Genomic DNA, 13,127 nt, shown 5'->3' on the forward strand with positions numbered 1-13,127 from the left:
TGTAAATTTTGGTGATAGAATATATGTTGCAATTATAATTATTTTCAGTGATTCCCAAAAAATTATTAAGTAGCTCCAGCAGCATCCACAGAGGAGGGGAGAGATCTAAAAGGGATAGGATAGTGGTTGTGTCATTGGGATTGCTCAGCCCATTGTACACACACGAATTCAAACTTCTGAAATTTCTGAATTAGAGAACTGGGAAGCTAAGAATGCTGCTTGCCTGAAGGGAGTAACGGGTCCAATAAACAAAACTGTACTTGCAGATTTTCTTGCTAGTTAGTGCCTAAGGATAGAGACTGAAGGTAGAGGCATAATAATAATGCATAATAATAATAATGATGCTGATCATTACAGGAACTACTAAATATTGGCACAAGTAGCCTATTTTTGGGATGTCTCAAGATCTCCATAAGAAGCCAGTGGCATTTTCATATTGTTGTCAGTAAAACTACATAGAGATATTATTGCAGTCCTCAGGAATCCATTCACACACATATTCCATTTTGTTGGTATTGATTTAAAGACCTTATAATTTATTTTTAATCCATTCTATTACACTTAAATAAACTTGCTACAATGAATGGCTACATATTTGCAGAGGCATACCACCAGCTCTTGGGGGAAAATACAATTGTAAGAGAGAGGAATCACCATTATCATTATTATCACCACCATCATCATTGGATTTACCATGGTATATTGATCCCTTCTTTGGATTGGCCAGTTTAGAAATACTCAGATAATTTAGCTGAGCTTTTAGTGATTTGGCAGATAAATAAACATTTGCACATTGTGGTATTTATTGAGGGGGAAAAACCATTAATTTAATCAATTGATGAAGAATATTTCTGTCTTGTGTGTGTGTGTGTGTGTGTGTGTGAGAGAGAGAGAGAGAGAGAGAGAGAGAGAGAGAGAGAGAATGAGAATAGGTAGCCTCTCATGGGAGCCATTGTGTGTATGTATCTCTCTTTCTATCAGATGAGGATAATGTAATTGTATAATATAAAGATATGGAAAAATTAACCATATCTATTAAAAAAGAATTATATCCCAGCATTTAAGAGATGTGATTTCAAAGACAGACACAAAAGCCTAATGGGGTCTTACACATCAGGTATCTATTTTGCTTGCTTTCATCCCATGAGGTCTCTTTTCATCTTCAACACAGATGGAAATATGTTCAACTGATGGATAATATGCAGTGTGTTCCCTGCAACTTCTGTTGATTTGGCAATTCTGTCACAAATAATATATCAAATGGAGGAAAAAGAAGAGAAGAAAGATGTGCATAGTTTGAAAGAATTTAGTGCCAAAGAAAAAATTAAAAGCATACAGCTAAGATTACCTAGTCTTCACTTCTGGATTATTTCCTACTCATACATGAATTCCAGTTTTCCTTCTCTGTTGAGAGTTGGCACAATTAGAATGCACAATTAGAACTTCAACTGCGCAGCACACACTTTAGCCCAGTGTATTGTGAAAATCCAGTTGGTATAACCTGCCTATATTTAATATTCTGTAAATCCAGAAATGTGAGTTATCTGAAAAAATCATGTTCTTATAACCACAGATAAATATATTGTGTGAATACAACCTATTAGACCTTTATTAAAGCAGATTCTCCCAGAACTGCTTTGTTCACTTCATTATGGACTTTACACATTGTTAGTTGGGAAACTGGGTCCTATTGAATCAGGTACTGAGTAGGTGTTTCCAGGGGAAAGAAGCTTGCCAACCTGTTGTCAATATTCACTTCAAGGCTGGTCATGCTGTTCTGGGGACCTGGTGATCAGATTACTGATGACCTTGGTCTCAAGCTGCTGATAGTAAATGTCATGACTGTCTGGAATAAGAACTCATTCATCCATGATTTTGTGGTGGATAAGCAGGTATTATTAGAGATTGGGGTGGACAAGGATGGTGATGTCCTGTCAGAGGTCTACCTTCCTGGTTTCAGAACCTTCAGGAGTCTTGATGCCAAACCTATGGTGTATGTGAGTGTTTGGATGGGGGGATTGATCTTCAGGGAGACCTTATCTATGATCAAGGACTCTGTTCTTGAGTTATGACTGTTAAGTTGGGCCAAAGGAGCATCCTGCTGATGCCCACCAGGGTCCCTACTTGGACTTTTGCATTTGGTCTCAATGCTAGCATTCGAGCCCCTTTTTCTGATGGTGTTGGGGGATTTCAATCTCCATATCCTCAGTTGCTGGATCTAGCACAGTTAATCATGGGCTTGTCATAAGTAATCTCTGGCCTGACACATGTTAGACCTCATCTTTATCTTGAAGTACTTGTTTTGTGTTCTGGACACATTGCCCTTTGCTGTGGCTGAATCAGATCCTGGTTCAGTTGAGGTTGACCACCAGCTAAAACCTCTGTTGGGTTCAGATGTTTTCTGGCTGATAAACTGGGGAACTGGACTACTGCAATGCATTATACAAAGGGTTTCCTTTGAAGACTGCACAGAAGCTAAAACTGGTCCAAAATGCAGGGGTAATTGATAGCTGACACAAGTTGCTAAAAGTACATCACACCTATTCTACAGTTCCTAGGCTTGCTTTCAATAATCTTGGCACGTAGATTAGATAGCCTTGTTACCTAGATACTTTCAGGATCACATTCTTTAACCTGAAGCAACCTAGACAATACAGTTGTCTTGTGAGAAGCTGCTAGTAATACCTCGCTTCTGTAACATGCTCTTTGGAACAGTCTCTCAGCTGAGATCCAACTTGCCTTGTTAATTCTTCCAAACCCCCAACCAGTATAGAGCTACAGGAGCAGAATAACTGCCAAGAAGGACTCTAAAGAAAATAGAACTTTTTAAACATTCTGCTAAAGTTTTAAATTTGAAGAGAATTAAATTGGTTAAAATAGAAGCAGACTGAACCGTTTTATCTAAGCTAATAGACCATTTACAGAATTTGAACACATGCTTAGTATATATTTTAATTGTACAAAAAATTATTCAAAACTGTATACATTATAAATACAACAACTTTTGAAGAAGATAGGGGAAATAGATACTAAAAAAGAAATATGAGAATAAGTATAGAAAAAGCATTTTTGGGTTCCTTCTCAAAAATGTGGTAGAAAATGCATTTAAAGGTTTTTAATAGTTGGCATTATACCTCAGGTAACATTTCATACGCATTAAAAACAAGGACGACTACACGTTGGAGTGATTATCAAGACAAATATTCCTTTTTACTTATGTGGTACTAATGTCTAATTATTAGAACATTTGGGAATATAATATTCAGGAAATTGCATTAATTATTAATCAAAGAATTACTAATTAAAGAATAGAGAACACATCATATTTAGGGCTTTTGTCATTCTTTTCTGTAAGGATATAAATTTGAAAAGTACAGCAGCATTAATTTGTATTGTAATTAATGGCTGCTTAATTAGTAATAGCAAAATATAGAAACATCTAACAGCAGGATTCAAAAGAAATGTTTTCTGTACAGTATGATTTAATAATGATGATGATGATGATAATTTATTAAACGTATGCCACTTGACTTTTTTAAAAATGCTTTTATTAAAATTTTTCAATACAATAAAGGTATAGAAGATTAAAGAAAAATATGAAAGAGAAAAAAAAGAAAATAGAATATAAGAAAAAAAGGAAGTGAAAAAAGGAAGAAAACAGAATTATGACTTCCACCCTTCTTTCCATTGAGTAATTACCATCTTAATTTTTCCCCTTTCTCTTTAACCCTTTTTAATTCTCAAACCCATAAATCATCAATTCAGTCTTTTCTTCTTTCAACAAAAAGTCCATATAAGGCTTCCAATCTTTAAAAAAGGTCTTTGCTATTTTTTCCTTGACCAAACTGGTCACCTGACTCTCAATTCTGGGCACCTCACAACAATCAAACAAAGAAATTACAATCAAATCAATAAAAGATAAAAGATAAGGATAAAAGATGGCAAGTGTGATGAAATGCGTGGTCTGATTCTCCCTCACCAAAGGCCTGGATGAACAGCCAGGTCTTCACAACTCTTCCAAACAACAGCAGAATGGGGACCATCTGGATCACAGGGGAAACTTCATTCCAGAGGGCAGGTGCTGCTACAGAGAAGATGCATTTCTGGGTCCCAATAGATGACATTGTTTAATTGAAGGAATGCAGCGCATGCCAACCCTCCAGGATCGAATTGGCCAGGCAGATGAAATGGAAGACAAGTAACCAGGCCCTATGCCATGTAGGGCTTTATAGGTAGCAACCAGCACCTTGAATGGCACCTGGAAAAAACCAACAACCAGGACAGCTCACGAAGCAGAGGTGATACATGGGCTTAACAAGGCATGCCCATCATTGCTTGTTTTGCTGCATTCTGGATCCTTTGAAGTTCCAGGCAGCCCCACATATAGTACATTGCAGTAGTCAAGCCATGAGGTGACTAGGGGATGAGTGACTCTCCGAAGGGCGTCCCAATCTAGGAAAGGGTGCAAGTATTTATTTATATATAAATTATATATTTATAAAATATAATAATAATTTAAACTATTAAAAACAGTAATCAGTGACCTACATAATACTGCCCAGAGTCACTTTGTTAGACAGACAGCTCTATAAATCCATGACATAAAAAGAAATAAATGGAAAAAGAAATAAAATCACATTATGAGACATTACCCAAAGTATTAATGTTCAGTATGTGGCTTGTGCCCCTTCATGGATCACTGCCTTGTCGTGGCGAAGGGGCTTGCGTAACTCAGTGAAGCCATGAGCTATACCGTGCAGGGCCACCCAAGACGGACAGGTCATGACAGAGAGTTCTGACAAAATGTGGTCCACTGGAGAAGGAAATGGCAACCCACTCCAGTATCCTTGCCAAGAAAACCCCATGGACAATGTTAAAAGGCTAAAAGATATGACGCCGGAAGATGAGCCCCTCAGGTCGGAAGGTGTCCAATATGCTACTGGGGAAGAGCGGAGGGCATTTCCAAGTAGCTCCAGAAAGAGTGAAGCGGCTGGGCCAAAGCCGAAAGGACGTTCAGCTGTGGATGTATCTGGAAGCGAAAAGAAGGTCCGATGCTGTAAAGAACAATATTGTATAGGTACCTGGAATGTAAGATCTATGAACCAAGGCAAGCTGGATGTGGTCAAACATGAGATGACAAGATTGAACGTCGACATCTTGGGAATCAGCGAACTGAAATGGACGGGAATGGGTGAATTTAATTCGGGTGACCATTATATCTACTACTGTGGGCAAGAAACCCTTAGAAGAAATGGAGTTGCACTCATAGTGAATAAGAGAGTGGGAAAGGCAGTAATGGGGTACAACCTCAAAAACGACAGAATGATCTCAGTGTGTATCCAAGGCAAACCATTCAATATCACAGTCATCCAAGTCTATGCCCCAACCACTGATGCTGAAGAAGCTGAAGTTGACCACTTCTATGAAGACCTACAACACCTTCTAGAACTAGCACCAAAAAGATGTCCTTTTCATCATAGGGGATTGGAATGCTAAAGTAGGAAGTCAAGGAGTAATCGGAATAACAGGCAAATTTGGCCTTGGAGTACAAAATGAAGCAGGGCAAAGGCTAATAGAGTTCTGTCAAGATAACAAGCTAGTCATAGCAAACACTCTTTTCCAACAACACAAGAGACGACTCTACACATGGACATCACCAGATGGTCAATACCGAAACCAGATTGATTATATACTTTGCAGCCAAAGATGGAGAAGCTCTATACAGAGAGCAAAAACAAGACCAGGAGCTGACTGTGGCTCAGATCATGAGCTTCTTACTGCAAAATTTAGGCTTAAATTGAAGAATGTAGGGAAAACCACTAGACCACTCAGGTATGACTTAGATCATATTCCTTGTGAGTACACAGTGAAGGTGATGAATAGATTTAGAGGATTAGATTTGGTAGACAGAGTGCCTGAAGAACTATGGACGGAGGTCTGTAACATTGTACAGGAGGCAGCAACTAAAACCATCCCAAAGAAAAAGAAATGCAAGAAAGCAAAATGGCTGTCTGATGAGGCTTTACAAATAGCTGTGGAAAGAAGGAATGCGAAAAGCAAGGGCGAAAGGGAAAGATATAAGCAACTGAATGCAGATTTCCAGAGAATAGCCAGGAGAGATAAGAAGGCCTTCTTAAATGAACAATGCAAAGAAATTGAGGAAAACAATCGAATGGGGAAGACTAGAGATCTCTACAAGAAAATTGGAGATATCAAAGGAACGTTTAGTACAAAGATGGGCATGATAAAGGACAAAAAAGGCAGGGACCTAACAGAAGCAGAAGAGATTAAGAAGAGGTGGCAAGAATACACAGAAGAACTATACAAGAAAGATCTTAATGTCCCTGATGTCCACGCTGGTGTGATCACTGACCTTGAGCCAGAAATCCTAGAGAGTGAAGTCAAGTGGGCCTTAGGAAGCATTGCTAACAACAAAGCTAGTGGAGATGACAGTATTCCAGCTGAGTTATTTAAAATACTAAAAGATGATGGTGTTAAAGTGCTGCACTCAATATGCCAGCAAGTTTGGAAAACGCAACAGTGGCCACGGGATTGGAAAAGGTCAGTTTACGTTCCAATTCCAAAGAAGGGCAACGCCAAAGAATGCTCAAACTATCGCACAATTGCACTTATTTCACATGCTAGCAAGGTTATGCTCAAAATCCTACAAGCTAGGCTTCAGCAATACATGAACCGAGAACTACCAGATGTACAAGCTGGGTTTCGAAGAGGCAGAGGAACTAGAGATCAAATCGCCAACATTCGCTGGATCATGGAGAAAGCACGAGAGTTCCAGAAAAATATCTACTTCTGCTTCATTGACTATGCAAAAGCCTTTGATTGTGCGGATCACAACAAACTGTGGCAAATTCTTAAAGAGATGGGAGTACCAGACCACCTTACTTGTCTCCTGAGAAATCTGTATGCGGGCCAAGAAGCAACAGTTAGAACCGGTCATGGAACAACCGATTGGTTCAAAATAGGGAAAGGTGTACGACAAGGCTGTATACTGTCACCCTGCTTATTTAACCTATATGCAGAGTACATCATGAGAAATGCCAGGCTGGAAGAATCACAAGCCGGAATTAAGATTGCAGGGAGAATCATCAACAACCTCAGATATGCGGACGATACCACCCTAATGGCAGAAAGTGAAGAAGAACTAAAGAGCCTCTTGATGAGGGTGAAAGAGGAGAGTGCAAAAGCTGGCTTGAAACTCAACATTAAAAAAACTAAGATCATGGCATCTGGACCCATCAATTCCTGGCAAATAGAAGGGGTAGAAATGGAAGCAGTAACAGACTTCATTTATTTGGGCTCCAAGATCACCGCAGATGGAGACTGCAGCCATGAAATTAAAAGACGCTTGCTCCTTGGGAGGAAAGCTATGGCAAGCCTAGATAGCATATTAAAAAGCAGAGACGTCACCTTGCCAACAAAGATCCGCATAGTCAAAGCTATGGTTTTTCCAGTAGTAATGTATGGCTGTGAGAGCTGGACCATAAAAAGGCCGAGCGCCGAAGAATTGATGCCTTTGAACTGTGGTGCTGGAGAAGACTCTTGAGAGTCCCCTGGACTGCTAGGAGGTCAAACCAGTCAATCTTAAAGGAAATCAACCCTGATTGCTCATTGGAAGGATCGATAATGAAGCTCAAGCTCAGATACTTTGGCCACCTAATGCGAAGAGAGATCTCTTTGGAGAAGACCCTGATGCTGGGAAAGATTGAAGGCAAAAGGAGAAGAGGACGGCAGAGGATGAGATGGTTAGATAGCATCACTGAAGCAATGAGCATGAAACTGAGCAAACTCAGGGAGGCAGTGAAGGACAGGAAGGCCTGGCGCAATATGGTTCATGGGGTCACGAAGAGTCGGACACGACTTAACGACTAAACAACAACAACAACAACAATGTGGCTTTGTGTGTGTGTGTGTGTGTGTGTGTAGTGCTGATTGGAATATCTGAAATATTATTATTAGTATAGCTGTTATATGAAATTATAACAACTTCCTTTTCTTAGATTTTATACGCAAATATTATGGACAAGCGTTTTTCACTTTCCATCTTTACTTTTGTAATGAGCTCTTCTATTTTATTTTCAGCTAACAAAGGGATATAACTTTATCTGAAACTCTTAACATTTCAATCTCCAATTTTTACTCCAGCTGTCATATCTATATTAATCAAATAGATATAGAAACAATATCCATCCCTTCCTTTCCTATTTTGAACCACTCCAGTTTTCTAAATTTAGTTCTTATAGTAAGTTCATTTATTGTAAAGATTTTACAGAATGATCAGTGTTCTGACACACACTGTTCTATGTCCTGGCATGGTCTACACAAAGGGTTAGGGTTAGGGTTACACTGCTATAGTTGTAGAAGCAACAGTAAACATCTTTCTTCTCATTACATACTCTTTGTCTGCCCATTATCAAACTCCTATTAGCTATTTGGCCTTGTGTCTCTTTGCCTTTTTCTGAAATTTGCTTGTTCATTTCGCATTTCTGACTTTGTATATTGACTCTATTCTTCTTGGAAGATCTTAAGCAAAACTTTGCTTGCATGAGGAATTAGTGAAATGATTTCTTTATTTCTTGATTTAAAACATTTATATGACCACCCAGTTCAACCAAGGTGACTCTGGGCACCTTAGAAAAAGAAAAAGCAAAACCTACAAAAAGAATGTAAAACATATATATACTAACAAGCAACCATGAAACAATTAAACAGTAAAACAATAAAATGGCGATCCAAACTGAGTATCACCATCAACCAATTGGAGCTCCAGCACATCACAGCCCAAAAACCTGGGGAAAGAGACAGGTCTTGACAGCCTTTCTAAAGAGCAGAAGGATCAGGACCAACTGTATGGAAGGAGGAAGGCATTCCATAAATAGGAGCTGCCATTGAGAAGGTGTGTCTCCCGGGTCCCACAAGATGGCACTGTTTCAATGAAGGGACCCAGAATATGGTCTCTCTATCCAAGTGTGTTGGGTGGGCAACTGCCCTAAGGAAAAAGGGGTCCCTCAACCCAGTCCTATGCCATGTAGGGCTTAAATTGATAACCAGCACCTTGAATTATACCAGGACAGTACAACTCGTGGAGTAGTGGTGTCATGTTGGCATAGTGAGAAGTACCCATACAATATCTACCAATGCTCCTACATTCTGGACCAATTGTAGTTTCCAGATGTCTGCAAGGGCAGCTCTAGGCAGAGCATATTGCAATAATACAATCAGGAGGCGACTGAGTTGTGGGTGACCATGAGCAGGAAGTGGTATAATTGGCACACAAAATTGTGCAAAGACCCTCTGGCCACAGCTGCCACCTGCTCCTTGAGCAGGAGCTCTGAGTCCAGAAGGACCCCTAAATTGTGCACTGAGTCAGAGTCAAGAACAAAAAGTCTCCAATTCTGGGGCCCAAACTGTATTTCTCTTGCATGACTCTTCTTCAGTGTATGCATATAGATGGATTTTTTCCAGCCTCAAAGTGCAAGTTCCATATTTGTTGTCATGATCACTTTGTTGACAGCACTTTCGCTGCTTCTCCTCTTCCTGCTTTAAATAGTTCAGCTGGTATTTCATCTGCATCTAGAACTTTCCTATTTGACAGCTGGTCTATTATATAGGATACCTCTCTTTATAGTGGAGTTGTTTCTTCTTAAAATGTTTCTGTTATTCTCATTTGTAAAGGGGTTTAATTGTAGTCTTTACAGTACTCTAAAGACTATATCATCTTTTATCATCTCTTCCTTTAACCTCACCTGCCTCTCTCAGATCTATTCCATGATTATTTTCAAGTATTCCTACTTTAGTGGAAAATTTTCTGTGAGGTTTCTGATTTTCTTAAAAATATTTTTCATTTTTCTAGTTATATTCCAACATTTACTTGGTATATCTTTCCTGATTTTTTCTCATTTTACATTAAAGACTGCATTCAGCTGCCATATATCTTATTTTGTTGCCCATGGTTTGGTTTGGTTTGGTTTTGGCCTTTCAAGCTTTGGCATGAAAGCCTATTTTGAAAGTCTTTTGTTTTTTTTGTTTGAAATGTTAATTTTTTTTTTCCATTTTAGAATTTGCAATGTCTCTGAATCCCCAACCTCTCTTTCATGTAAGTTAAATATATGAAATAGTTTCTCATGCTAAGCCTACACTCTGATTGTTTTGTTTTTCAGTTCATATCTTCCTGTCACATCTACTTTCTTTCATTTTCTAAGTTTAACCTATATATTTGACACCAATAATTCACACTTTGATCCCCAACCTGCACTATTTTTTTATTATGTTTTAAAGATTGATTTTATTAATTAAATTTGAAATGTACATGATCCTGGTAAATTTTAACTCTCCTATCATTTATAATGCAGAGTGTTACAAGGAAGCTTATCTCTTATAGAAATAATAAAATCCTACCATTATTCATTGAATAATGATCAATGTATTATGGGTTTTCTCAGAAACTTTCTTAGGCATACTTTACATCAGATCTTATCACACCTTGTTTCCATTGAGATATTAGCTAGACATTAACATTGTTTAGCAATATTAGTTTGTCTGCTGAAAATAAACATTTTACTTTGTAATTTTGGTTCTGACCATCAAATATACTTAGTAATCTTAAACAGTTTTCTAAAATCTTTCTTACACTAAAGGCATTTTATAGCACTATAGTCATAAGCCTGACTAGCTGTCCAAGCAATGCCTGATATCTACCTCTGTGAATCTTAGAATTGCTTGTTAATTCTGTCAGACCTACCCAATAAATGTTCTCCCATTCCAGTTTTAGGCCCTTATTTCTGCCCTCAGGTTCACAGAACTAGAACCTTAGTTTCTTCCTCAAAAACGTTAAACATTTCTTTGTTGGCTGGCTTTAAGAATGGATTTGTTTTAATACAGCCATTGATGGCTATGTATTACAGCGATGCATCATAGTCCTTACCCTTTGCCTGTATATAAAATTAAGACCTTTAAATCTGAAATAGCTGTAGAAAATAGATAACCAAGTATCACACCAGTATTACAGTGATACTCAAATTCAATATGCTTTCCCATATCTGCATTTAAAATGTATCAAAGACATCTGAATTTCATCCAACATTTCAATAAGAACATAAAATGTTAATACCTTTAATTTTGTTTTTATTTCACCAAAGCTGCATTGCAGTCTTCCAGTCTTTTATATTTACATTATTTGTAATTCTTTCCGTAAGTGCCAGTACAAATGTAACTGATGCTAATCCTGTTAATTTTTATAAAGCATTTATGTGCATTTTGCTCTGATGTGCAAAATATACACACACACGCACACACATATACTACACACATACACACATACACATACTTAATTCAAAGCTTCATAATATAAAACATTTTCTACTGAAAGTAAACCATTCCTCTTGAAGCTTTTTCAGTTACAGAGACTTCTGAATTTCAAGTTAGTGCAAATAATGAAAATAAGAGCCTGAGCAAAATAGTGTACATACAATGAAACAAGATAACAGCAAACATCAACTAATTCCCTGCATATAATTAAAACAGTTAATTAGCATATTAGTAGTCATTATATACAATATATTTAAATAAATTGGCTGATTTGAGATATAGGCAGCAAATTTACAAATTCAAATAAAATATGTTCCTTTCACAGAGGTATGGAATGTCCAACATATATGAAAATAAAATGTATCTAGTACCAAACATTTATAAATCAAAAAGCACAGGATATCTTCTCTATTGTCTTGGGACAGATTTCAAGGCACTTTCTCGGCAAACCAGAGTTCAGTGTTAGCAGGAATGTCTGAAAGATCAGTCATCACAGAGGTGTCCACCTAATTTAATAATAATTCAATAATGAAAGTCAATAGAAAACAAAGATATTTTATAGAATTATTCCTATATTTTTAAATGAAGGTTTCAAACTATGGCTACATTAGATGATGCTCAATATTCAGCAGGTATACAGAGAAGAAACAGCACAGACCAAATACATATATAAGGTTAGGTCAGAGCCAAAATATGAACAACTTTGCGAACAGCAAGCTCTCCTGAATGGGCCTTTTTTAGGATTCACAAATTTGCATACATAATTGAATTCATTTACATTCTTATTCCAACCCTACATGTAAATGCAAATAGTTTATGTGAAGAGTCCTCTGCTACAATGCCATTCCTTTTTTTAAAAAATAAGAGACTTACATGTTAGTGCAGTATGTAAATGTGTATCTCAAAGGTATAAAATATTTATTGCTGCAACATCAGCAAAGTTAATATATCAATAGATTCCTCCTATAGCCCTGAAATGTATGTAGAAGAAAACTCATGGCATACAATGATAGCATACCAAATACTTCAGTCACTTAAATTAGGCAATGGACTTCAATGACAATAACTTCTGAACTTCTGAAATGCCTCCAAACTCAAGTAAAATGTAAAGCTGTTTTCAGGTCAATTTCAGTTCCTGGGATTATATGGACACATCCATGAAGCCTTCTTGGCATGAGGCAGAAGCGGTCTATTATTGCTTTTTTCCAGGATGTTGCTTTCTTCAGTGTGTTATTCTAGCCTCAGCTGGGGACTTCCAAGATAGTTCCTCATACAAATTCCAATTAGAGCTAATTCTGCTTAGTTTCTAAGATCAGCCAAGGTCAGCTAGATACTGTTAGGCCCTTGTAAACAATGCAGACCAAAGCTAATCATTGCCTATTAATTCTTCTAATCCACCTCACACTGTGTTTGATAACTGAGAAAGTTGTATGCCACTTTTCTATAGCAGATGTATCAGCTCTCATAGCACCATATTAGAGCCACACGCCAGGCAACAGGTTTGAACATAGTCATGTTAGCACTATAGTCCATTATGGTTGCCATCTATCTCTATAGAGGACAGCTTCCAATCCTCGCAAGGGTGGTTTTGTGAAGAAAATATTCCCCTGAAGGACTGTGCTATACCATGAGAAGCTAGGCATGAGTGAATAGATTTATTTATTTATTTATTTATTTATTTATTTATTTATTTTCCGGATTTATATATGCCGCCCATCTCACTGTACAATGAGCTAGTCAGACTGACAGACGGGCAGATAGATATTGTGACTGGTCTCTTTCCACTGGGTTTAGCATCCAAT

General features: G+C 37.7%; 1 protein-coding gene across 1 annotated transcript in view; it reads right to left on the reverse strand.

Moving 5' to 3' along the window:
• Window positions 1-11,335: 11,335 nt before the first annotated feature.
• Window positions 11,336-13,127, reverse strand: part of ALKAL1 (ALK and LTK ligand 1) — a 29,652-nt gene continuing 27,860 nt past the window's right edge. The window contains exon 5 of the mRNA XM_025175627.2: window positions 11,336-11,831. The gene's annotated coding sequence lies outside the window, so the exon portion shown is untranslated. The remainder of the gene's footprint in view (window positions 11,832-13,127) is intronic.

This window comes from Python bivittatus, unplaced genomic scaffold, assembly GCF_059951505.1.
Source record: "Python bivittatus isolate LINGU-HERP-01145 unplaced genomic scaffold, Pbiv_v1 ctg000840_np1212, whole genome shotgun sequence".
NCBI classification, from domain to species: Eukaryota; Metazoa; Chordata; class Lepidosauria; order Squamata; family Pythonidae; genus Python; species Python bivittatus.